Here is a 25,979-nt window from a genome sequence, read left to right as displayed (position 1 = left end):
ACCTTTCGAGTCCCACGTTGCTGGCGACACGTTGTGGCTACTCCGACCACTACTCTTATACTTTCATATCTCCTTCACACAATATACCTAACATTTGTTTGAGCGCCAGTTGCTTTTTTAAGAAAAACAACAAAATTCGGTAGAGCATACCTCTTATATCAATTATCTCAAGGCGTGAGGTGATAAACTCACATATCTGGCAATATACAGGGATATGGATCAGGAAAATATTAAATTACTATTGCATTTCCACAATTGAGGATTGTACATGGAACTGGAATCACTTATTATAATTAAAAATAAAACTGAGTTTATGACTAAATTTACGTCACAATGAACAATCATTTACGTCTTTTAATTTAACAAAAGAAATATATATCGTGAGATTTGCGGTACAAAGAAAAGGAAAATTTAATCTAAACAAAAAAAGCTATTGGCATGAACTTGAAGTGAGATGTGATATCGCCGCTGATTACACTCTTCTTCATGTTATGAATGCATAACATGTCTGATGCTTTAATTACCTGTTGTCTGCATACACCGCTGTTGAACTTGAAATTCTTGGGAAAACCTGTGAGCTGAAGTCGGGAGCCGTCTGCTGTAATCTTCTTATGTCACAAGGAGTTGGCCTACATACCATGTACGCGTGTAGGGAGCTCCAATGTAATTACGTCCACTCAATATATTTTAAATAATTGGAAAATATTATTGAAACATCTTGTGAAGTCCATCCTCACAAGAAGATGATGTTTCTTTATCAGCATAGTACCCGTCTCTGTTCGGATACAACCACCACTTGTAGACCTCCTCGATTATTACTTCTTCAAACACAACTCTTAGCTCTGACCATCACACTAAGACCACTTCTTCCATTTGATACATCAGACTGTTACATATGATCTGCACGATATGAACTGCTTATGAACTGAGTACGAACAGAATACCTCTCCCCACCGTCGCCTTGACTTTATATCACCTCGCGATGACGACTCCTCTCCCTACTCCTGTTCATCCCTTCCACTTCCACATACAGTAGCTGGCGAATACTGACACTTGGTCGCAATCACGTGTCCACGCACTGATGTCATCAGTCAAGCGTTGTCTAAGCTTACCCAAGCGGTCCGAGAATGACTGTACCGAATGAGTCACCGGGAAATCTCCTTGCACAGTTAAACATAGCCTCGATTGCAAAATACTATGCCAGCTCATCTAGCCAAAGTTACAAGCCACAGCATGACAATATGAAACCAACAAATCTCACTTACTACAATACAGAATAATTACAAACATATTCACTTAACCTATGATGAAATACAATAATATACGTGATACCTAATTATTACAGTCTAAATGATGAGAAACAGAATATAAAAAATCAAATGAATCGGGTTAATAATAATAATAATAATAATAATAATAATAATAATAATAATAATAATAATAATAATAAATACTGAATAGAATCTGTAACCATGTTGTACGGTTACACTATATCAAGAGTTTACTCCAGCCAATCGGTGGATAAGAAAACAGGATGAACTCACAAGCACCGAGTGGAAAGATGTTCTCAAATTAACAGCGAATGTAGCTCCTGTGCGCGCCATACCTAGCAGATCCAAAGACGGTAACCACTGCAGGCGATGCGGTGAGATTGAAACTTTGTAATACGTCTTAGAATCTTGCCTAATCGGCGAATGCCTACGGAACACCAGGCACCATCACATCCGGTCTTCCTTGGCCGATACGCTACGTGGTAAAGGGTGCACTAAGAGGTCCATGGCCTCGCAGTTGACGGTGGGACAGGACGAATCGCATGATCGCCTTCAAACCCGGGAGTGAAAAAGGTTTCATCCTCGACCTGACAGTCAGATGTGAAGCAGATGTGCAACACGCCATTCCATATTACCTCAATATGTAGCCTATACTTGTGGACAAAATATGACGGCCTCGCCTCACACCACTACTTTCCAGTTAAGCCCGTTTTCTATTAGCAGCTTGTAGGATTTACTACGTCTACTGCAGCCAGAGTTGCCAAATCGTCGGTGATATACACGAAAAAAGGGTAAAGATTGAAGAGAGTGTGGAAGAAAGTGGTTTGGCAACCTCTCCGCACCAAACAAGGATCACTTAGAACTCGTTATCTCAGCAGGTTGCGGGGTGTGATTGATTGCTGTTTTCCAGGAACTGAGGCCGTCATGTTTTGTCCCCAAGTATACAACCTTGAGGGCATGGAGGTCAGAGCGCTCAGGCTGGGTGCAAGGGGCACTGTTCCTAAACTACTGGTCACTTACTTACGACGCTTTGGTGTACCGAACGAGACCCTCGTGATCTGGGGCATACAAACACTGCAAGCCTCGGTAGTGACATCGAGGAATCACCGCTACGCTCCATCCACTTAAATTAATTTAACTGATTTAATTATCCGCTGCTTCTTTGTTTTCTGTACATTATCAATTGAATAATTGTTTTTTACTCTGTACTAAATTTATATTGTATGATATTCTTTGTCGGTTTAGCAACCTCAGTAATTTGAGGAAGAATAAATATTATTATTGCAGCGTATGTACTTGAAACGATGAATCTGTCCTCTTGTGTTTCTTCAGCTTGGATATATCAATTTTCATTTCATAGATTTTACTGCTTTAGCTTAACTAGCTATTCATTTTTAGGTCCTCGATGTGATTCAGCGGATGCCTCTAATGTAATCCTAGAGCACACACATAACAGAGCTTGCAGAAGGTGTATTCTGTTTGCAGAAGCTCCTTGCTGTCCGGGTGGGTCACATCCTTATTACAGTCTAAGGCGATTATCTGGCAAAACCTCTCCCTCGCATAACACACACCTACTCTAGTATGAACGAAATTATAGTCCCCGTTCACGCAATGTGCCAGCATCCGGAGAAGCAAACCGTATTAGGAAGTTAATTTAAGAACTTGAAGGAAAGAAGGATTTTCCATCCTTTCTCTTTTATTCTCCACTCTCTTCTGTTAGCTTCCCGCGTTATGCGTTTTTCTCGTGATCAAGCCGCTCAAGGTTTATGTATCAAAATATTTGGTTCATCTTGGTGAACAGGTTTGTACAGGGTACGAAATCGCAGTGGGAAAGGTAGGTTCCCCCTCTCCCCCCCGACGATTTTATCTTAAAGGTTTCTCCCCACTAAAATTGCCCGGCGGGGCGGGGGTGGGGGCATTCCTTCATTATAAAACAATGAGAAAAATGCAGAACACATATATTACTCAAAATTAATGTTTTATTGTGCATATTTTCATAAAAGCACATAATGTAGAAATAATAGAATGACTGCCAGATCTTGAGCAATAAAGCAACGTAGCGGTGGCAACTCCGCACCTGCAGACTGTTGTTCATGTTTCAGTGTGGTAAGTTCATCTGAAACCCGGGAAAAATATAACTTACTTGAAGCCCTCTTCCCTTGTCGTACTTACACCATTCCTGTACTTCTTGGAGTGTGTGTGTTTCCAATAGGTAGCCAGTAGGACAATCTTCACTTAAGGAGTGTCTTCTTTTTCTTCTTTTTCTACCGCTTCTCCCACATGTGGGGTCGCGCATGTGGATTTGGCCCTGTTTTACGGCCGGATGCCCTTCCTGACACAACCCTATATGGAGGGATGTAATCACTATTGCGTATTTCTGTGGTGATTGGTAGTGTAGTGTGTTGTCTGAATATGAAGAGAAAAGTGTTGGGACCAACACAAACACTCACTCCCCGGGCCAGAAGAATTAATCAGACGCGATTAAAATCCCAGACCCGGCCGGGAATAGAACCCGGGACCTTCTGAAACGAAGGCCTCAACGCTAACCATTCAGCCAATGAGTCGGACCACTTAAGGAGTGTAGACTACAAACGAAATAATTTTTCAATGTCTATCATTCTTGTTATAACAACAGAATTGAAACAAAAAATCTGGGAGAGCGGGTAATTTACTTAGTGGGAAATTATATACCCTCTCCCCTGCCGGGTACTGCCTGAAATGAACTCTAGTAATTAAAACCATATGATATTCCTCCTCAACCGTTTCTTTCTGATTTCGCACCCTGGGCTTGTATCACTATGTCTCTTGAAATATTGAAATAGTTGTTAGAGCGAACTAACACTAGTCCGGACAACTATTTTTGCTAGTTGCTTTACGTCGTACCGACACAGATAGGTCTTATGCCGACGATGGGACAGGAAAGGCCTAGGTATGGGAAGGAAGTGGCCGTGGCCTTAATTAAGGTACAGCCCCAGCATTTGCCTGGTGTGAAAATGGGAAACCATGGAAAACCATTTTCAGAGCTGCCGACAGTGGGGTTCGAACCCACTATCTACCGGATGCCAGCTCACAGCTGCGCGCTCCTAACCGCACGGCCAACTCGCTAGGTGACATTACTTCTGCTGTTAGGTTTGTATAAATATTAGGGGCCCAACCTAATAGAACCTCTAGAAGTTATGTTACTCCCGCTACGTTACGAGAGAGCGGGCTAGTCTACATTTTCTACTAGCCAAACTATTTCTCATTTTAACCCTATTACTGCCTAAACGCCTGTGCTCTAGTAATTGTAATTTGCAGTTATTAACATAGAATACACTTCTTTTCGGAGGAACTACTTGATGAATAGCGAAAATAGTTATCAGCATCGGTGTAGTGCATTGTCATTGTTGCCATAAAACATTATGTAGACTATAATTTCATAGTGTGAAATATTAGCCTATTTTAATTAGCCTGGTTAATGTTCCATTTTATCTTTTTTTTTTTTTGTATTTTGAACTCTGTTACGGCAAATAATAATTACATTTGAGAATAAAATGGTAATCATTATTATAAACATAATTTCTATGTAGTAATATCTCAAGTCATTCCTTTGCTAGTTAATGCAGTGTGGGCAAGATACAACTGACACGGAAAATATTTAAAATACTGACGTGGAAATGAATCTTGTTAGTGAACAGGAGAACTGCCCATCACAGGAAATGCAGGAAACCGTGATTTCGATGCACCGATCAGTTACTGTCACATGTCTGCGCGTGCGAAACTCCCAAGTATATCGCTGTGTCATTGCGTGTGGGTGAGTGAGAGTAGCATACGTGTTTAGTGACCAGTTGAATGCAACACAAAATAGTGCTCACGATAAAACAGCGCGTTTTCAATGTCGAATGTTTTGCGAAGCACGATTTGTGGAAAACCTGTGCGGGACTGTTTGCACAAGAGTTTAAGACTGAAGTGTTTTGGCAAAACCTCCTGCATAGTCTACAATGTAAAACTTAGTGACAAAATGGCGCGAAATGGGCTTTGTAGCGACTGAAAGTCGTAACTATCCGAAAAGGGTTCGAACACCAGAAAACATTGTTCGAATGAAGAAATGGAAGGAAATCCGACGAAATCTGAACGCCGTTTATGTGTGCAAGGGGAACTGAGTGATCGTTAAAGCGTTCCAGACTAACCTACGCGTGTTGAGTTCTGCCGGTGGTTTCTGCTGAAGTGGAGTCAGGACTTTTGGATTCTCAGTTTTTCATTTCTTCAGAAGAGGCCATTTCAAGCGTCTTCTGTGATGTTCAATACCAAGGGTCAATCTCGCGTCACTCCTATTGTAAATATCTTTTCGTGCCAGTTTTGTTTGGCACACCCGGTACTTGGGATGACCGAAAGTTTCCATAAAATGGAATGAATAAGCCGGTTAATAAAATATTTTAAATAAAATATTCATTGTATATGTTTGTGTATGTTGATTGGTATAAAGCGTGTTCTACACACGATATTTTGGTGATCATTATTAAACTTTTATTACGGAGCAAGAACAGTGTAAATCAGGGCCTCTCAAACGCCCAAAATCTCACGCGTGCAGAGCGAGGCGCAAGAGCTCCGTGCACTGTCCATCGGTGCCGCTCGGTGCCGCTCGGTATGGCTCGGATCAACGCTTCGTCTCTGGGCTACTCGGCTAAGCTCGGCTCAACTCGGCTATACTCGGCTCAACTCAGCCAGGATTTGGAGCGCTACGGCGCAAGTGGGGGAGAGGGAGACAGGCGGAGCGAGCGAGACAGGCGCGGGGAAAGAGAGAGACAGCGCTATTGCTCCAAATCGAGGAGTGGGGGTCTGCACTCTGGTCAACCAAGCCAAGTCGTCTTTTGCACCGTGCACAGTGCATGCACCACGCGCATGCACCCTGAGAGGCCCTGGTGTAAATCATTAGCCAGTAGCAGAAACATTTTAACGATTTAAATTTGGAACATAAGATTTGATCTGAAAATATTATCTACGAACTAAAGCGTTTTGTTTCATGGTCTTTTTTTATTAAATATAAGTTCACTCACATGAATTTCATCGCTCTTGACGCAAATAGAAACATGGTGTTTTAAACTGTTCATCAATTTCCTCAGCATGTTCTACGGAATTTGTTCAATTTCTTGTACAAATGTTGAAGTATGTGAGGTCATTAATGATTGACTTTCCTTTTTTAGGCAAAGTAATAATGGAAATCGAACAAGGAAACAAATACAACGCGATGGTTGGTTTGAACACAACTTTCTGCAGCACTGAATATTATTTTCCATACTTTGCTATTTCCACACCAGGCAAATGCTGGGGACTGGACGTTAATAAGTGATGTTAATCAGTTCTGGAGCTATATGAAATGCAAAAGAAATACCAAGGAGGGTCTGCAACAGGGCATGAAATTTAACAATATCTTACTTAATAATAATAAAAGTATAGCTGATGGCTTTGCAACCTTTTTTGGATCGGTATATTCGAAACCTCCACCAACCTATGATATTCCTGATTCATCTGATGTATATGTTAATTATCCGTTATCTTTAGAATTAGTGGACGAAAAGGAATATAAGTTAGCTATTAAAAAATTAAAACCTAAAAGGTCATGTGGTGTTGATGGAATACCGCCGTACGTACTGAAAGCATGTTCGAATTTGTTGGATTTTCCCTTACGAGCCTTATATAACATTGTGGTAAAAACGCAAACCTTTCCAAAAGTATGGAAGATAGCGAAAGTGTGTCCAGTTTTTAAATGTGGGGACAGTAAAAATATTGAAAACTATCGCCCTGTTTGTATTTTGTGTGCACCGGCTAAAGTATTTGAGCAAATAATGTACACGCGTATATTTAATCATCGACGTAATATACACAGATTTTTCCAAAGCCTTCGACAAATTAGATCACGGCATTTTAATGAAAAAATTGTCATGCTTTGGTCTGACCCCTCCTTGGTTAAAACTGCTTGCATCTTATCTTAGTGCACGGAAACAATATGTTTACTATCATCAACATGAGTCTTTCACATACAATGTTACTTCTGGTGTACCACAAGGGTCTAACCTTGGCCCTTTATTCTTTATTTTATATATTAATGATTTGCCCACTAGAATTAGGTTTTCTCAGTGTTTATTATATGCTGATGATGTCAAACTTTATAAAGAGATAAAAAATGTTGATGATATGTTGAAATTACAATATGATTTGGATTACTTATACGCATGGAGTATTGAAAATTGTTTGCAACTTAATATAAATAAATGCTGTTTCCTTCAGATTTCAAATAAGAAAAATACATTGAATTATAAATATAAAATTAATAATGAAGAACTCAAAGTTGTCCACTCTGTTAATGACTTAGGGGTAATTGTTACAAGAAATTTATCTTTCAAGGAGCATATTAATACAATGGTTAATGATTCCTATAAGAAATTGGGTTTTATAATTAGAAATTCAAGAGATTTTTCTAACACGTACGCACTCACCTTATTATTCAATAGTATTGTCCGATCAAAACTTGAGTATTCATGTATAATTTGGTCTCCATGTTATAAATCTTACCAAAATCAAATTGAAAGGGTGCAGAAACGCTTTTTAAGATATATTTATTATAAAAAATATAAGATATTCCCCTTTAGAAATTATGTTTCATATGAATTTTTGTTGAATGAATTTAAATATGTATCGCTAGCCAGTAGGCGTGTAATAGCCCAACAAATTTATCTCTATAAGATGGTTAATACATTAATTGACGATAATAGTTCGCTTCACGAGTTGTGTTTTAATGTTAGAAAAGGAAATTTAAGATTTCGGCAATTGTTTATTACTCCAGTCTCCAAAACTGTATTTTTTAAGAACTCTCCGTTTATCAATATGTGTGAAACATACAATAACTTAGTTAATAAGTATCATATAGATCTTGACTTTGCTTATGAATATGACACATATGTAAATATATTAAAAGAATTTTTCTCGTCGAAGTGATTTGTTTATATGTATAATATTTACATGATTTTGTTACAATTTTTTGTTTGATTTATTAACAGGCTTCTGTATACGATATATTGTTTCATCCATTTCATACAGAGCATTATCATCTCATTTACATAGCGTTTTCACATTTTCTTTTTGGTATTTCTATGTTATTTGTTCAAATAATTTGTAAAAGCCACCTATAATTGGAGCGTGTCTCTGTTGGTGGCACATGTATTAAATAAATAAATAAATAAATAAATAAAATAATAAGGTCACGGTCGCTTCGTTTCGATTCTTATCCTATCATCGCCAAAAGACCAGTCTGAGTAGGAACTACGTTAAACCACCAGCGAATCTGAATTGTTTCTTCTTCTGATGAGGTATTGACAAATCGTTTTCCACTCATCAATTCAATTCAGTTCAGAAACTATTCGTTTGTAGTGCGATATATCTATCTGATCTTCAGCATTCTTCTGTAACATCACATTTCTCTAGCTTATATTCTCCATTGGTCTGCACTAGTTACTGACCTGTTTTATCTTCCACACAATGCCATACTCCACAAGAAAGTCTTCGAGAACATCGTTCTAATATGCAAAACTATGTTTGATCTGATCAAATGCATTTCCTCAGACGAGGGTTGTTTATTTATTAGTGGTAATTATTAATTGCAACCGATGAAAGGTCTACAGTCCCCATCATTGTGCAGAATCCGTGCTAGCCATGTTGAAGCGTTATTTTCCCTGTAGCAATTCTTCTTCTCTGAATGGTGCGAATGAAATAGTCTATCACCTGCAGAATTTCGGGAAGAGCGGTTCCTTCTTATTCGGTATAAAATCAAAATCACAAGGGGATGTTAGAGCACTTTCTAGCCCCATCGAGCGTATGAATCAGCCACCTGCAAAATGATGCGAATCGTCTGCATATAGTGTCGTTGCTTCTTGTGCAATGCTGGTCTCAAATGATAGTTCAAAATTTCACTAATACTGCTCATTCACAGTCTATACTTAAGATAACGCCATCATCTTCAGATTGCTGTGGTTCTGACACACTTCTGACTTTCATGGAGACTAACCATTCGACCGTTCGATGGACGAGTTCATGTACTGAGACGTAGGTTGGGCACAACTCTAACGTGCGTGTACGTGAGAAACACTCGTTCCGCTTCCTGGTTTGCATACAACTGTGTTGTCAATAAGAAATAAACAGTCCTAGTAAAAGAAGTGTTTCCAGCTTGCTTTCTTTTAAATCCTCCTTACTTCTTTCATCAATATTTATTTCTCTATCAAATTAGCAATATTTACCTATCTCCTTTAAGACTACTTTAATATTTCCTGCATCATCTGACGTTATTAAACCGCACTCCATTACTATTGTTTTGTGTATACGAAGGTTGGAACATAAATAGTGGCAACTATTTATTTACAACAGATACAAAAGAGTTACACGTTAGCAACTTATACTGTCCTTCAGTGTAGTCACCAGCGTTGTGTATAACCCGTTGCCAGCGATGTGGAAGTCATAGTATACCTTTAGCAAAGCCGGTTCTGTTGATGGTGGGATGGTGCGGCTGGGAATCGAACCCATGCCTCTTGGACAAAAGGCCAGCACGGTAGCCATTTAACCATGGAGTCGAACACTTGGAATATAATACAAAGGAATATGTGAATGGCGAATTAATTGTCTGATAAATATCTTTATTATTAAATTATTTTATTATTAAAATAACGCAGCAAACTTACCAAGGAAACTGGTTGTTTAACCAGTAGAATAGTCAGTGGGCAATAAACATAAAGAATTATTTTCTAATAAACCAAATTTCAGTTACAATTAAATATACAGGGTGTCCTAGAAAAAGTTTCCAATATTTGCAGAGGAGACAGCATGGAAAAGCCTTACAACTGATCTGTTTTTGAGGAGACAGCACAGAACAAAGGTAGAAAAAAGGTCCTAAACCATTGGTCACAAACCCAATATATTCTGAGTTATGGTCCGCTACCATCATTGATCACCATGTCTTTGATCTACTCTTCACAATATGTGCTCAATGTGACCGCCATCCATTGCAATGTATGCAATGTAGCCTTCCGATCTACGTCACATGGAATTACGCATTCGTTGGAACACCCCTGGCTGTTGCCGGATTGCATCACAAGCATTGAACATGACTTCCCGTTGAGTATCTACATCACTTATGGAGACCGCACACACCATGGTCTTTACATGTCTTTCAAGGCAGTCTAAACGGTTAAGGTCAGGCGAACGGGCAGGCCTTCCCTGACCAATTCATCGCTCATGGAAGATCCATGTTAGGTGTCATCTAACTCTACGATGAAAATGGGCCAGTGTCCCATCATGCATGTACCACATTTGCAGACGTTTACGACGAATGCTTACGTAGAAATGTATTGAATACAACCCTACGTAAATAATTGGAACATTGCCATTATTGTTATTTTTATTTTATAACTTCCCTAATTATAAGGTTGCCACTAGGTCAAAATATACTTTGCACCACAAGTATTGAACAAGACTTCTCGTAGAGTATTTACATCATTTATGGTGACCACACACACACACACACACTATGGTCTTTACGTGTCTTCAAAGGCAAAAATCTAAAAGGTTAAGGTCAGGCGAACGGGCAGGCCTTCCATTGATATCTAATGAAGTCCAAAACTGTGATAAGAATTTAGGAGTTGTTCCCGATGTTTCCACCTTCAAGACTGTGACTGATATATTCTGCAGTCCATATTTTTCTTTATAATACGAGACTGTAGGGTCATAAATGTTCTTCTCTAAATCCACTTCTTTCGGTTCACTAGAATGCCATTTAAATCGCACAGTTGGGTCAGTGATCATTCCGTCCTTGCTTTACGGTTTAAAGGCAATGATATGGTGCTTCCATTTGCCACCAATCCTGACATTCCTGTTAGACCATATAGCCTCGTTCTTTGAGGGCGCCGGTCATCGTCTGTCGAATCTTGCGGTGTCAACTATTCCTTAAAACATCTCCGAACGGATAAGCACCCAGGACATGGGCAAGTGTTTCGTGGTGCTCTCTGTGGCAACGCCGTGTTTTCCTGGGACCTGCCCGGTAGGGAGCGAGCTACGATATTAGCTGTCAACTTAATTGCTTCCCGCTATTCTGAACATCACTGGCCATGGTGATCAGATATCTACTTGTCAATTGGTGTGTATTACTTGTCCGACTCGTTGGGTGAATGGTCTGCGTACTGTCCTTTGGTTCAGAGGGTCCCGGGTTCGATTCCCGGCCCGGCCGGGGATATTAATATCTTCTGATTAATTCTTCGGGCCCGGGGACAGGGTGTTTGTTTATGTCCCAATACTATCCTATATATATTCAGACACCACACTACCGACCACCACGGAAACAAACTATAGTGATTACATCCCTCCATATGGGGTTGGCGTCAGGAAGGGCATTCGGCCGTAAAACAGGGACAACTCCACATGTGTGACCCAGTTCGCGCCCGCGACCCCACAGGTGTGGCAAAGCGGCAGAAAATGAAGAAGTTGGAGTGTATTACTTGAATAATGTGACACCCTTAGGCCTGCCCTTACTGGGTAATTCACTCCAGTGCAAAGATACACCTTCCCGCAATTTGGTACGAACCTTCCTGGTATCAAGAAATTGATTGCGACTGTTGATGATTAGGTCAGTCGCTTCAATGCCAAGTTACTGAGCTCGATAGCTGCAGTTGCTTAAATGCGGCCAGTGTCCAGTATTCGGGAGATAGTGGGTTCGAACCCCACTGTCGGCAGCCCTGAAGATGCTTTTCTGTGGTTGCCATTTTTACACCAGGAAAATGCTGGGGCTGTACGTTAATTAAGGCCACGGCCGCTTCCTTCCCATTTCTAGCCCTTTCCTATCCCATCGTCGCCGTAAGACTTATGCGTGTCGGTGCGACGTAAAGCAACTTGCAATGCCAAGTTGATTCAAGCAGTTTATATGACCTTTTCTTCCTTCTTTTGTTGCGTTCTAACTCCTTTGTAAATATTGGAACCTTTCTCAAGGGCCCCTGTATATTAGTGGGTCAATGGTTAACATTCCATTTCAAAATAATAATATTGTTTCTTAGATGCCGTCGGATATCTATCTCTCCATTATCTGTTATCTACGACAATATTTAAGGTTTTAAATCAGACAATAGTAGAATAGTGTTTTCGTGCACGGTAGAACGAATACCTTTCTATCAGAAGAAGGTGAATGGTCAGTGTACGTCAGCAGGCTCAGAATTCATACGCAGTGCATGCTTTGGCCGCCTGGTTCATCTTTTATTCGTGCAAGGTGCTCTTCGCCAGGCGAACGAAGCAATTCTCGAGAACTACTTGTCGGATTTTGAAAATAATCATACTCTTCAATTTACAATGTCTATGATTATCACTGGGTGTAGTTCCATTTTTTAAAACCAAGTTGCTACCGTTATCTTTTTTTGAACTTGTTTTACGTCGCACCGAAACAGGTAGGTCTTATGACGGCGATAGGATAGGAAAGGCCTAGGCGTGGGAAGGAAGCAGCTGTGGTCTTAGTTAAGGTACAGCCCCAGTATTTGCCTGATGTGAAAATGGGAAACCATGGAAAACCATGTTCAGGCCTGCCTACAGTGGGGTTTGAACCCATTATCTCCCGGAGGCAAGCTTACAGCTGCGCGCCTCTAACCGCACGGCCAAATGGCCGAGTACCGTTATCTTGGCAGATATTGACACTCGGGAAAAGAGCCGTGAACCCGTTGGTAACATTACTGTAAGATAAACAGAACCGGGCGAGTTGGCCGTGCTGTGAGCTTGCATCCGGGAAGTAGTGGGTTCGAATACCACTGTCGGCAGCCTGAAGATAGTTTTCCGTGGTTTCCCATTTTCACACCAGGCAAATGCTGGAGCTGTAACCTTAATTAACGCCACGGCCGCTTCCTTCCAACTCCTAGGTCTTTCCTATCCCATCGTCACCATAAGACCTATCTGTGCCGGTGCGACGTAAAGCCAAAAAAGAAAAAAAAAAGATAAACAGATTTTCGTTTATTTTAAGGTCTATGAGTTACTCGAGGTGAATATAGTAACGAACTAGCACTGTATAAGATTCGTTATGCCTAACTAAGGAGCGAGTTTGAATTTATTAGCATTTTTTGTTTTTTTCTTCTTCTCTCCCAACATCTCTTCATCCTCTCGCTGTGTTCCTTTTTACGTTGTTCAGTCCATCCGGTATTTAGTCGGGTGAGCTTTATCGATTTTTTTTTTTTTGTGAATTACGGTTCTGAACTTGATGCTACCTGGAATGGTTTGTCCATTAATGCCAATTTCATTCAGGTCTTCACCGATTTGTTTTAGCCAATTATTGTGATTGTTCATTCATAAGCCTAAGTTTAAAATTTTCTTTGTGAGCCTATTATTTTCCATTCTATATAAGTCACCATGAACTTTTAATCGCCTTTTCACCGAGCTCGATAGCTGCAGTTGCTTAAGTGCGGCCAGTATCCAGTATTCGGGAGATAGTAGTTTCGAACCCCACTGTCGGCAGCCCTGAAAATGGTTTTCCGTGGTTTCCCATTTTCACACCAGGCAAATGCTGGGGCTGTACCTTAATTAAGGCCACGGCCACTTCCTTCCCACTCCTAGGCCTTTCCTGTCCCATCGTCGCCGTAAGACCTATCTGTGTCGGTGCGACGTAAAACAACTAGCAAAAAAAAAAAAAAAAAAAAAAAATCGCCGTTTCGTGATGGTATCTCCGATTTTTGTTCTTGTGACTTTACAGATTTCACGTGATTTCTTTTTCATCCAAATTTCATTTTCGCATTTTGGTCCTAAGATTTTTCTGTGGATTTTCCTCTCTTATTTTCGATCTCTTTATTCGAGATTTGTCACCAATTATAATAGTTCCGGATGCATAATGTGTTATGTTTTAAAGTCGTAATTTTGCCTTTCTCATTGTAGCTGTTCCAAGTAATTTGGTACTGTCTTTGATGTTTTGCAGTTCTTTCTTTGTAGCTTACTGATTTTCACCTGCTGGTTCAGTAATTTCACCTAGATTGCCTACTTGAGCGATATTTCCTTATACCCCTGTGGGTGGGGATGCAGACGAAGAATACACCCTCGGCATCCCCTGCCTGCCGTTTTAGGGCGACTAAAAGGGACGACCAAGGGATGATTAAATCAGAACCATGAAACTACTTGTATCTGGCGTGATGGTACTAATTACAGCATGGGTTGCCTTTACTTGCGAGTAGTACCACTATGTTAGGCACACAATAGGTTTGTGATTACTAGCTACAGAGGGTGAATCAGGATGGGTTTTACAGTACCCGTGATTAGTATACCACAACATGCGGAACACCACGGGCTCAAATTGCCTGTGATTAGTGCACCTATATGAGGAGCACCATGGGTTTGCGTTGCCTATGAATGGCGCCGTAATGTGAGAAACACCATAGGTCTGTGTTACCTGTGCGTATTATATTACCTGTAAGTAGTTCACACAATGTGTGGAACACCATAAGTCTACGTTACTCATGATTAGTAACGCTACATGAGAAATACCATGGTTCTTACTTTCCTATGCCTTTGCTGGCAGGACCTAGTGTTTACAGTGCACTATGTCTTCTGGTATGGGCTAGAGCAATTTTGTTACTTTCATTGACCTGTCTCTGTCTTATCCTTGACTTTGACAATATGAAAGTGACTGAGGTATGAGCGATGCTAGTAATGCCATTCCTTATGCAGCCAGTCCCTGCTATGAATGGTGTGAAAATGTTGCTCATAGGGTCGGTTGGTGCACGCATTTCAGTGGGCTTGGCAGACTGATATGTAATAGCAACTTCTGGCTCGGTGAGGAAAGCAACGGGAAACTACCTCACTCCTCATTTCCCTAGTACGCCTCATCAGTGATGCCTAGGCCATCTATGACAGCTGATGGCATAGCTGTTGAGGATCCAACCAGCCTTAGGGCTGAAGACTGAACATACATACATACATACTTTCCTAGCGATAAGAACCATTATGAGGGGTCGTTGACCCAGATTTTGTACCCCTTCAGATAACAAGCTTCATCAATTCAGGATTCTGCTTTGGAAGCAGCCCCTTGGTCAGTATATGCTATTGCGGGTCGAATCCACTGATAGCATTAAGTGCATAATCAATGTTCATCGTAACTTTTTAAATTCTAGTCAGTGGATTAATTTTGGAATTACTTTTAACTTTCAAAATTGTGAGTTGGATCCGCTGATTATTTTAAATTCATATTCATTCGTTAATTCTTCACCATCACGGTCCGACTCGTTGGATGAATGGTCAGCGTACTGGCCTTCGGTTCAGAGGGTCCCGGGTTTGATTCCCGGCCGGGTCGGGGATTTTAACCTTCATTGGTTAATTCCAGTGGCCCGGGGCATGGGTGTTTGTGCTGTCTCCAACATCCCTGCAACTCACAATCCACATATAACACTATTCTCCACCACAATAACACGCAGTTACCTACACGTGGCAGATGCCGCCCACCCGCTTCGGAGGGTCTGCCTTACAAGGGCTGCACTCGGCTAGAAATAGCCACACAAAATTATTATACCATCACGTTTTGAATTTTGGTCAGTGGATGTGTTTTGGATCCGGCCCCATGGTGTAGGGGGAGCGTGCCTGCCTCTTACCCGGAGGCCCCGTGTTCGTTTCCCGGCCAGGATAGTGTTTTTACGTGGACCTGAGGGCTAGTTCGAGGTCCACTCAGCCTACGTGATGAGGAGCTATCTGACGGAGAGATAGCGGCCCCGGTCTAGAAAGCCAAGAATAACGGCCGAGATATCCGTTGTGCTGACCACACAACACCTCGTAATCTGCAGGCCTTCGGGCTGAGCAGCGGTCGTTTGGTAGGCCAAGGCCCTTCAAGGGCTGTAGTGCCATGAGGTTTGTTTTTGGATGTGCTTTGGACATTTAAATTGTCATTACAATAGATATTATGCCCCTTTAAACAACAAGGATCATCTTGGATATTTTCCGTATTTGGTGATTAATGGTTGATTGTGGAAACCTGACCGAGTGCCTTCCATATAGGCTACTTTGTCTTTTCATAAGAAATTTGGAGTCCGGTTTTGGCTTTTACTTCAGTGAGTGTTATACAGAATGTATTGACTTTTGTCTGTTGTTGACAGGATAGTAGTGTCATCAGCAAGTGACGGGCAATTGAGGTGAATTTTATTTTGGAGACATCTACCAATATCTATACCTTTAGTTTCAGTTTGCCATATTGTAATAATTTTTTGAAGAACTAAATTATACCGTAAGGTAGATAATCCATCTCCTTGTGTGAATACGTATTAATATATTGCATATCATCTTAAAATTTTAATAAACTTACACTCTTTTGCTCTGGTTTCAGATGAATAGGCATGCAAGGTGATAAAGCAATAGCATAAATTAAGAATATCTCAATGTCATTAAGAAATAAACCGTACAAAATGAAGGACTGAGTATTTAATAACAAAATACATTTGTGAATATCTTAAAGACCATCATTATCTCCTCCTGTTAGTCCTTTTAAATATACCTCGCATTTACTCACGGAGAAGGTTTTAAAGAATAAACTGTCACACATACAAATATCCATTTAGACGGCACTTTTTTTAAATTCAAGCCCTCAGAATGAGGTCCTTTTGATAAACAGATTGCAATGAACAAGTCATTATAACCCATTCATTAAGAATTTAAAAACCTATTACTGAAGAACTGAAAAGCATTTCTAGTCTTTAATAGTTACTTCTTTCAATCCTTTTGGAAAAGTTTTTAGATGATTTTTTTCTTCTTCTTTTCAATCTGAATGTGTGTATATGAAGTCTATTTAAATGCTTTCTCTTCATTCATTTTTTTTTGCTTTCTTTATTTCTAAAACCTTTTTCATATTTTCAGAAGTAGGTGCATGGTTTGAAGATTAGCTTCATTCTACTGCTGTGTTGTGTATCATTCTTTGCTATTAAAAAAGAAAGAAAAAAGAGATCTTTACAAACACGCACACATACATACATTCAGTCTTTCTTTGTTTATGTTCCTATCTCTGTCCAGTTCGCACTCACACATACAAAGTTTGTTTGTTTGTCTCTATGTCTGCCTGTATCTTGTTGTCTTTTGCAAATAGTCTGCCATCTTCATCTCGCGTATTTAATCGTCAATCCTTGTCTCTCCGTCTCTCTTTCCTTTATGCTTTCGGACCGAAACTTTGGCAGAAGTAAAAGTGCGGCAACGCAACTTACAAGGAAGGAAGGGAGGACAGAGAGCGTATGAACTTGAAACTTTGTGGTAGTGGTTTTTAAATGATAAAGAACGTAAAAGAGAGGAATTAATGAAAGTAGTGGTAGAAGAAGGAGAATAAGAATGAGGAGAGAAGGTATGTTTTTGCTTGTGTGGACACGGATGAAAGTGAGACAGAGATGAAGAACTTTGCTTGTCTTCCTCCCTTATTGATCCCAGAGTCCAGTGGGGAGATCTGGACCTTAGTTCTGCGCATGTCCACTCTGTGTAACGAGTGGTAGTATCCTGTGTATAGACAGGGTCCATCTTGCAGCAGACACAAACATCATATACAGTACCTCTGCAAACTACTAGCAAAACTTTTAAAGTGATGATAATGAAAAATAGCAATGAGCCCTTCAAAACAGTCAGTTAAGAAACTAAATTAAATAGGATGTATTAATCAATTTAATATCCTAGTTAAAAGACGTTTCATTGTTAGGTTTCCGTCGAAAGGGATGACTCATCACGTCTGTTTGGGATTATTATTATTATTATTATTATTATTATTATTATTATTATTATTATTATTATTATTATTATTATTATTATTATTATTTTCTCTAAGCGCAATTCAGAGAGCGTGCTTGAACTTATTAGGTTGGTCTGACGGCTTCTTCTTCTGCTCCCAGAATCTCTTCACGCATTCGCTGTGGTATTTCTTCCATTTTTCTGTCCACTGTTTTCCTGTGGACATTTTATTTTTTGCTTTTTGCACGAATCTGTGATTTGCAACCAGAATTCTAAAGACTTTTAAGATTTTTCATGGTTTCGTCTGTAGAGTTTATTTCCTGTAAATCCTGCTAATTTTTTTCCAACCAGTTGATCTTGATCTTCTTTGAATTAGTTAATAGTTTTTATTTTAGCCAATCTATTATTATTATTCTGCTACGTACGGCATCAGTAAACTTATCTGTCGCTGTGTAGTTCTTCTTCTTCTTAATTATCCAAGTACAAACTCTATTTTACGCATGGTATATTGGGGCTACGGATAACATCAACTGGATTAATCCATAAAATAACAACTAAAACTAGGGCGGCTTGTAAATTAGATTAATAAATTTAGCAAACGCATTATAACAGCGAATTAAAAAAAAGCATTGAAAAGTTCTTGATATTGTGTATCCCACATATTTAATAGAATCAACTTCTTTCAAAAAATGGGAGAGTCAAGAAATAGACGATGAACAGTTTGTGGCAGTTCTCAGGTACAAGTGTCGGGCTTCTGGATATTGATTCTAAACCTCCCAAAGTATGATCCAAATTTTCTATGTCCTAGTATAAACTGTGTTAAAATATTGCCATGTGTTGGCCTACTTTTCAGTCTATCCTGAATCTTCGGAAAGAACAATTTTTTTTGTAAGCTGACCTCTTGAGCTAGTTATCCATAGATTATTCCATATATTCTCTGCATACGTTTCCAGCTACTTTTTTGAAAAATGACATAGGGATTTCATCACTAACTCAAGATTAATCTGTTATATGAAGAAGGAATAGCACCAAATAATTCACAACAGAGTAGTAAAATTCATCTCCATACAGGCCATGTTGAATCCTGGAACAGTTGATGGTGAAGGCTTCCACTACCCGTTACCTCAGCACTAAATGAGAAAGAGTGGTAAGATTACCTTTGTCTTCAGGAATTAGCCTGCTCATTTTTGTGTGTGTAGGCTGAGTGAACTTCAGCGTTAAGTGTCTGTCGCAAAGAAGAAATCTCATTACTAAAACTGTTTAACATCTTGACGTCCTTTCAGAGGAAAGGTGTTCGCCTTTACTGCCAGAGTTCGGTAGCCCCTGCTATAGAGAAATGGTGATGCTTGTTGTTTAAAGGGACCTAACACATAGGTCATCGGCCCGATATATAGAAGTGAACAGGATAATAAACAGTTACGAAATTAGACTATAGTGTGCCCAAAAGTAGCGAATACGGTCTAGATCTTACATTTCTTGGACAAAAAGGAAATCTGGCAGAAAACCATTAGTGGTTAAATTTATTCTGAAATATGTTATTTGTTTAATTGTCCATTCCAAACATATGTCGGCTGTGGTTAAAAAACTTCCTTCATTTTTCAAGTTATTTTCCTCTATTCATTATGTAGCTCATTCTTGCTTGTGCATCCCGGTAGAAAACCCTTCTTGACCTGTTTTGCTTCTCTTAGGGCAGGTCCATCACCTCCTCAATTTTTACTTTTGTTTTTTCTTTGTGTTCTTCTTCTCCTTGGTGTTTTCCCGTCAAGATGCGGGGTTCGCTATAAGTCAACATCAGACCTCTCACTTAATCCGGTCAATGGTATCAGCAGGTCGTATGCCCACACGCCGCGTATCGTCGTTTGTGTCTTGAAATACTTATACCATTTGTGACATTGTTGAGAAGAGAAATACTAACCCGCAGCACGTGTGTTACTTAGAATGAAAATTCGTTCATATATTTGATGCAATAGTGAAACTTAGATGACAGAAACTTTCTGGTCAGATTTCTAAGCTGAATTATTATATCATTACCTAACGTTTTTTTTCTAGGCGCAACGATGATATATTCTTTTGGTTCTTCCCCAGCCCAACATTCTTTTTTTGCTATCTGCTTTACGTCGCACCGACACAGATAGGTCTGATGGTGGCCTAGGAGTTGGAAGGAAGTGGCCGTGGCCTTAAATAAGGTACAGCCCCAGCATTTGCGTGGTGTGACAATGGGAAACCACGGAAAACCATCTTCAGGGCTGCCGGCAGTGGGATTCGAACCCACTATCTCCTTGATGCAAGCTCACAGCCGCGCGCCCCTAACCGCACGGCCAACTCACCCGGTCCCCAACATTTTTAATATCATGCTGGACTTTTTTCAACAAGGAAATTATTTGCTTGTTCTTCAATGTAGTCGAGATCTCCTGCTCCAAATTTTCGTATAGCTCTCCATATTTGGTCTCAGTCGTAATGTAAATTAGTGTGTTGTTACTTTATTATTATTCTTTTCGGCCTGCTGTTGAACTCGTTTCAGTCGTTCGCATCCTTGAGCGTTAATTCTTCACTAGCATTCTCGCATTTGCCTTCTGGCAGCCTCCTTTCTTTCAGCAGTCCACTTCTTACCTGTTTTGGCTTTTCTTGGAATCGCTGGTATGTTCGAACTTTCTTCTAGAGAGGAACACGTTCCTGGATGTCTACATGTGTGATCCGTATTTCTCGAAGGACTTTTTAAACTTCGGTGAACCAGGGTCCATTGGTTTTCTTGTTTACAAAGTAGAAGGAGATCCGATTGGTCAATCTATGCAAGCTCATACGTGTTTTGTGACCATAAAAATTAATCCTCCTTTTCGGAATGGTGTCCGTTATCCTTCCCGCATGCAGATGCAGTTCATTGTTATGCCGTCTTCTGCAATCATAGCTTTCTGTGATATATGTCTTAGGCCGGGTTGAGTGGCGCAGTCGGTTGAGGTGCTGGCCTTCTGACCCCGACGTGAAAGGTTCGATCCTGGCTCAGTCCGGTAGAATTTGAAGGTGCTCAAATGCCAGAATTTAGTCCCACAGGAGTTCTTTTACGTGCCAGTAAATCTACCGACACGGGGCTGACGTGTTTGAGCACCTTCAAATACCACAGGACTGAGCCAGGATTGAACCTGCCAAGTTGGGGTCAGAAGGTCAGCGCATCAACCGTCTGAGCCTCTCAGTCCGACACTTGATTATTATTATTATTATTATTATTATTATTATTATTATTATTATTAATTGTCAATGGCCGTAGCCGTGTTGAAACACCGGATCCTGTGAGATCTCGGAAGTTAAGCAACATTGTGCGTGGTCAAGATTTGGATGAGTTGCCACGCGCTGTTGGTGGGGTTTAGGGTAATGGAGGAGCGGAAAGGAACTGGCCACCCTACCGCACGTAAACTTCGGGCAGAATCAACCCTTACCTTATTATTATTATTAGGTATTATCATCATTATCATCATCATTCACTGTGTGGATCAATGGTACAAAGTCGGTGTCAATATCCAATTACTCTGCCTGATGACGATAGTATTGGCGGATGTATCGTGTGGTTAACAGTTTGTGTACTGTAGCTCTGGACTCCTGCATGGTAGTAGTTCGTTATGTGACGTGTTGTTTCATTCGTCGAACTCATAAAGAGAGTTCCGTAGCTTAAAATAGTCACCACTTCGCCGATACGTTTAGTAACTGGGTATTCTACGTTCACACCGAAAATGTCAGGAGGAGGTTCTATACATTCAACAATGGGCTGCCGCAGGGATCAGTTTTACCCCCTATGTTGTTTACCTTGTATATCCATAGTCTGCCCTAAATTGTATCCCGAAAATTCATCTACGCAGATGATATAAATCCCGCCCTCGTATCCCGGTTCCTTGAATGAAATACACTCAAAAACTCCTGATACAATAGCATAGATTAGAGACGTTTCAATACAGATATGAATATATGTCCCTAATGCTGTAAATAGTATATTTTAAAACTTTATTTCTTACTGTATTCTATGAATCATACGCTTAATAAATAATTTGTCTCAGTGAGTCGTGCAATGATACGGTGAGAAGAAATCCAGTAGTGAATGTTTGAGAGACTTGTGGTGTGAAGAAGAGAGCAAAAAAGTTTTACCTCACGTAAAATATCGCGACATATTGTACCCTTCTTACCAGGATAATGGGTGCAAAATGGATGATAAATTGCTTCAAAATTATCGAAGAACGCATTTGAGGATATAGAGCTGTTTATAAGCATTCCAATAAGTCCTAAAACCGCCAATGTTGATTGTCAAATGGCGTCTCAAAGGTAGCGGAGCTCCGCGACGCGAGATCAGTGCTGCTGGACTCTCAGTGAAACACATCTACTGCCCCAGTGGGGAGAGGGTGGGGAAAAGAAGAGGTTTTTTAAAAATTCACGATCTTGAAGATGAGTAAATATGTGTAGAGTTAAGGAATAAAATGTAAACATTAAAATTTGAAATCCATACTGAAAGTGTACTTTATTTCAACAATACATAGGCCTACTACTCGCTACCTATTTTATATTTTAATGTTGTGATCCCGAGGCAGCACTCTCAAAACCGTGCCAAATGTTCATGTTTTTAATTTGTTATAACTTTTATATTATTCAGTCTGCCAATAATAATTTTGAATAAATAAATTTATAAACTGTCTGGAAATGAAACAACATAAGTTGGATTTCTGTTACCATGTGTTTTTTGGTTTATCAATTTATTTATTCAAAATTGCTTTCGGCTGTCCTACAGTTTTAAATTAACTGATTTGAAACTGAAAAGAAATGGCTTCAGATATCACAAAAGTTGTTTTTATTCCATCACATAAATAAATGAGAAAGTGTACATGATTACTTGTAATAATATTTTGAGAGTATACTGAGTCCGATGGCAAGCCGGACTAGTGGCCGTCATCGTTAAGGCGTCTGACACAGTAGTTAGCCAATTTCTACGACCCAAAGGGCAGGGTAATCCGAATCTCGTTTCGGTGTCTATGGTTGAGTTTGATGAATTTTGCTGGTTAAACACCAAATGTGTCAACAGACATATTTTATATGGCGACACCGTACGATATGGATTGGCGAATGAACTCTCTTTCACCCTTCAAAAATTCATCCACCTCCACCGGGTTTGAGCCCACTATCTTGGGATCCGGATACCTACACTCTACCACTGATCCAATGTATACTACTTATTCTTTGGATATTTCAGAACGATGGAATTAATATTATTCCATCCTATCAACATTTAGTCATAAGTGTACTCTGTCTTAATAGAGTCCAGAGGACGGAAATACTCGCTTCATCTTCTCAACTACTGAGCAAGTGTCTGTGCGGTTTGGGTCATTTAGCTATCAGCTTGCATTCGGGAGATAGTGGGTTCGAACCCCACTCTCGGCAGCCCTGAATATGGTTTTCCGTCGTTTCCCCATTTTCACACCACGCAAATGCTGGAGGATGTATGTTAATCAAGGCCACGTTCGCTTTGTTTCCACACCTATCCCTTTCATATCCTATCGTCTCTGTAACACCTATCTGTGTCAGTGCTACGTAAAGCAAAGTGTAAACAAACAAAAAAGTCAAGAATGATGGAATTATTTACTTAATCTTATCAACTTCTGTGGTGTAGTGGTTAGTGTGATTAGCTGCCAACCCCGGAGGCCCGGGTTCGATTCCCGGCTCTGCCACGAAATTTGAAAAATGGTACGAGGGCTGGAACGGGGTCCACTCAGCCTCAGGAGGTCAACTAAGTAGAGGTGGGTTCGATTCCCACCTCAGCCATCCTGGAAGTGGTTTTTCGTGGTTTCCTACTTCTCCTCCAGGCAAATGCCAGGATGGTACCTAACTTAAGGCCGCGGCCGCTTCCTTCCCTCTTCCTTGTCTATCCCTTCCAATCTTCCCATCCCCCCGCAAGGCCCCTGTTCAGCATAGCAGGTGAGGCCGCCTGGGCGAGGCACTGCTCATCCTCCCCAGTTGTATCCAAGACCCAGAGTCTGAAGCTCCGGGACAGTGCCCTTGAGGCGATAGAGGTGGGATCCCTCGCTGAGTCCGAGAAAAAACCGACCCTGGAGGGCAAACAGATAAATAATAAGAATAATCTTATCAACTTTTAGTCGTAATTGAATTGTGTCGTAATGGAATTATTCGATGTATCTTATCAACTTTTGATTATAAGTGTTTTCTGCCTTAACAGAATTCAGAGAACGGAATTATTCTTATAAAGTTTTGGGTCTAACTGTACTCTGTCTTAACACAGTCCAGAACGATGGAATTATTCAGTCCATTTTATAAGACCAGTCCTCCATTTTAAAAGAGGTTGCGAACGATCGAATTATACAGTTCATTTTCTCCGACTCTGGACACCGAATGAGTCTATTTCTTTTCTCCCCACTCTAGTCTTATATTTCTTGCCCTCAATAAAAGGCGATCGGCAACAACGAATTGCTGATGTTAGATGTTGTAAACTTGGAGGAGGGTTGCACGGGTCTTCTTCTTGTATGTCAATTCCAGTGAACTGGACAAATAAGCTCCAGTACCCTAATAAAAGTGGGAAATAAAAATTCTTCCGTCTACAAACAGTCAACCATATAATATAATTGAATGAGGCATGAAATATCTTGGGCTATATAAACTCAATGTCAACGTCCGAAAATACGAACGATATCGGGGTGGTTAATGAGAGATGGTGGGGCCTATCCTTCATATTCTTCCATTTCAAGTTTGAACACATTGAAAGTACATTAGTTTTAATGCAGAATATATACGTTTTCCTTTCAATCATTTGGTCAAAAACGAGACACGGGTAATGTTATCAACTGGCATAATTATAGCGCATGCGTGTTACACTACGCCATTATTAATTATATTATAGCGCATGCGTGTTACAATACACCATTAATTATATTATAGCGCATGCGTGTTACAATACACCAGTATTAATTATATTATAGCGCATGTGTGTTACAATACGCCACTATTAATTATATTATTATAGCGCATGCGTGTTACAATACACCAGTATTAATTATATTATAGCGCATGCGTGTTACAATACACCATTATTAATTACATTATAGCGCATGCGGTTTACAACACACCACTATTAATTATATTAAAGCGCATGCGTGTTAAAATACGCCATTATTAATTATATTATAGCGCATGCGTGTTACAATACACCATTATTAATTATATTATAGCGCATGCGTGTTACAATACACCATTATTAATTATATTATAGCGCATGTGTGTTACAATACATCATTATTAAATATAACCGCAGAGTATAAAAGGAGAGGAAGCCTATTTCCAGGTGAATCAATTGCCCCTACCAACATTTTATTCCGCAGCCCAACAAACATGTGAGATCGTCCTGAAGTCGACATTTCGGTGCTGATATCCCGTGTGATAGTAATGCACTTTGAGCATATCCTGCAAACGATTCTGAACACTATTATCGTTCCCTTCTGTGGTCTAGGAAGCCAATAATAACGGCTGCGAGGATTCGTCGCACTGACCACACGACACTTCATAATCAGCAGGCTGAGCTACGGTCGCTTCGTAGGCCATGGCCGTTCGGGGCTGTTGCAACAAGGGGTTCTCTTTTTTAATTTTTATTATTGTTCGCGCCATATGGCTACAGACCATTCAAAAAATAATATGGCATCCTTTCGATCATTTATCGCGCGTCGGTCTATATGTAACTATGTTAAGATGATGTGTCAAATAACCAAATATAGCAAAAAAGCGAATTTAAGGCTGGCATCCCGTGTGGTTCTAATGCACTTTAAGCATATGCAGCAAAACGATTGTGGAAACTATTATGGTTCCCACCCTGTGGCTACAGACCGTTCAAAAATATGGTCCCCTTTCAATCATTTATCGCACATCAGTCCATGTGTAACTATGTTAAGATGTACCAAATAATCGGATTTAGTGAAACGCGAATTTAAGGTTTAAAACTAAGTAACAGTG

Source organism: Anabrus simplex, chromosome 11 (assembly GCF_040414725.1).
Source record: "Anabrus simplex isolate iqAnaSimp1 chromosome 11, ASM4041472v1, whole genome shotgun sequence".
Lineage (NCBI taxonomy): Eukaryota > Metazoa > Arthropoda > Insecta > Orthoptera > Tettigoniidae > Anabrus > Anabrus simplex.
Note: the sequence above shows the minus strand (reverse complement) of the source record.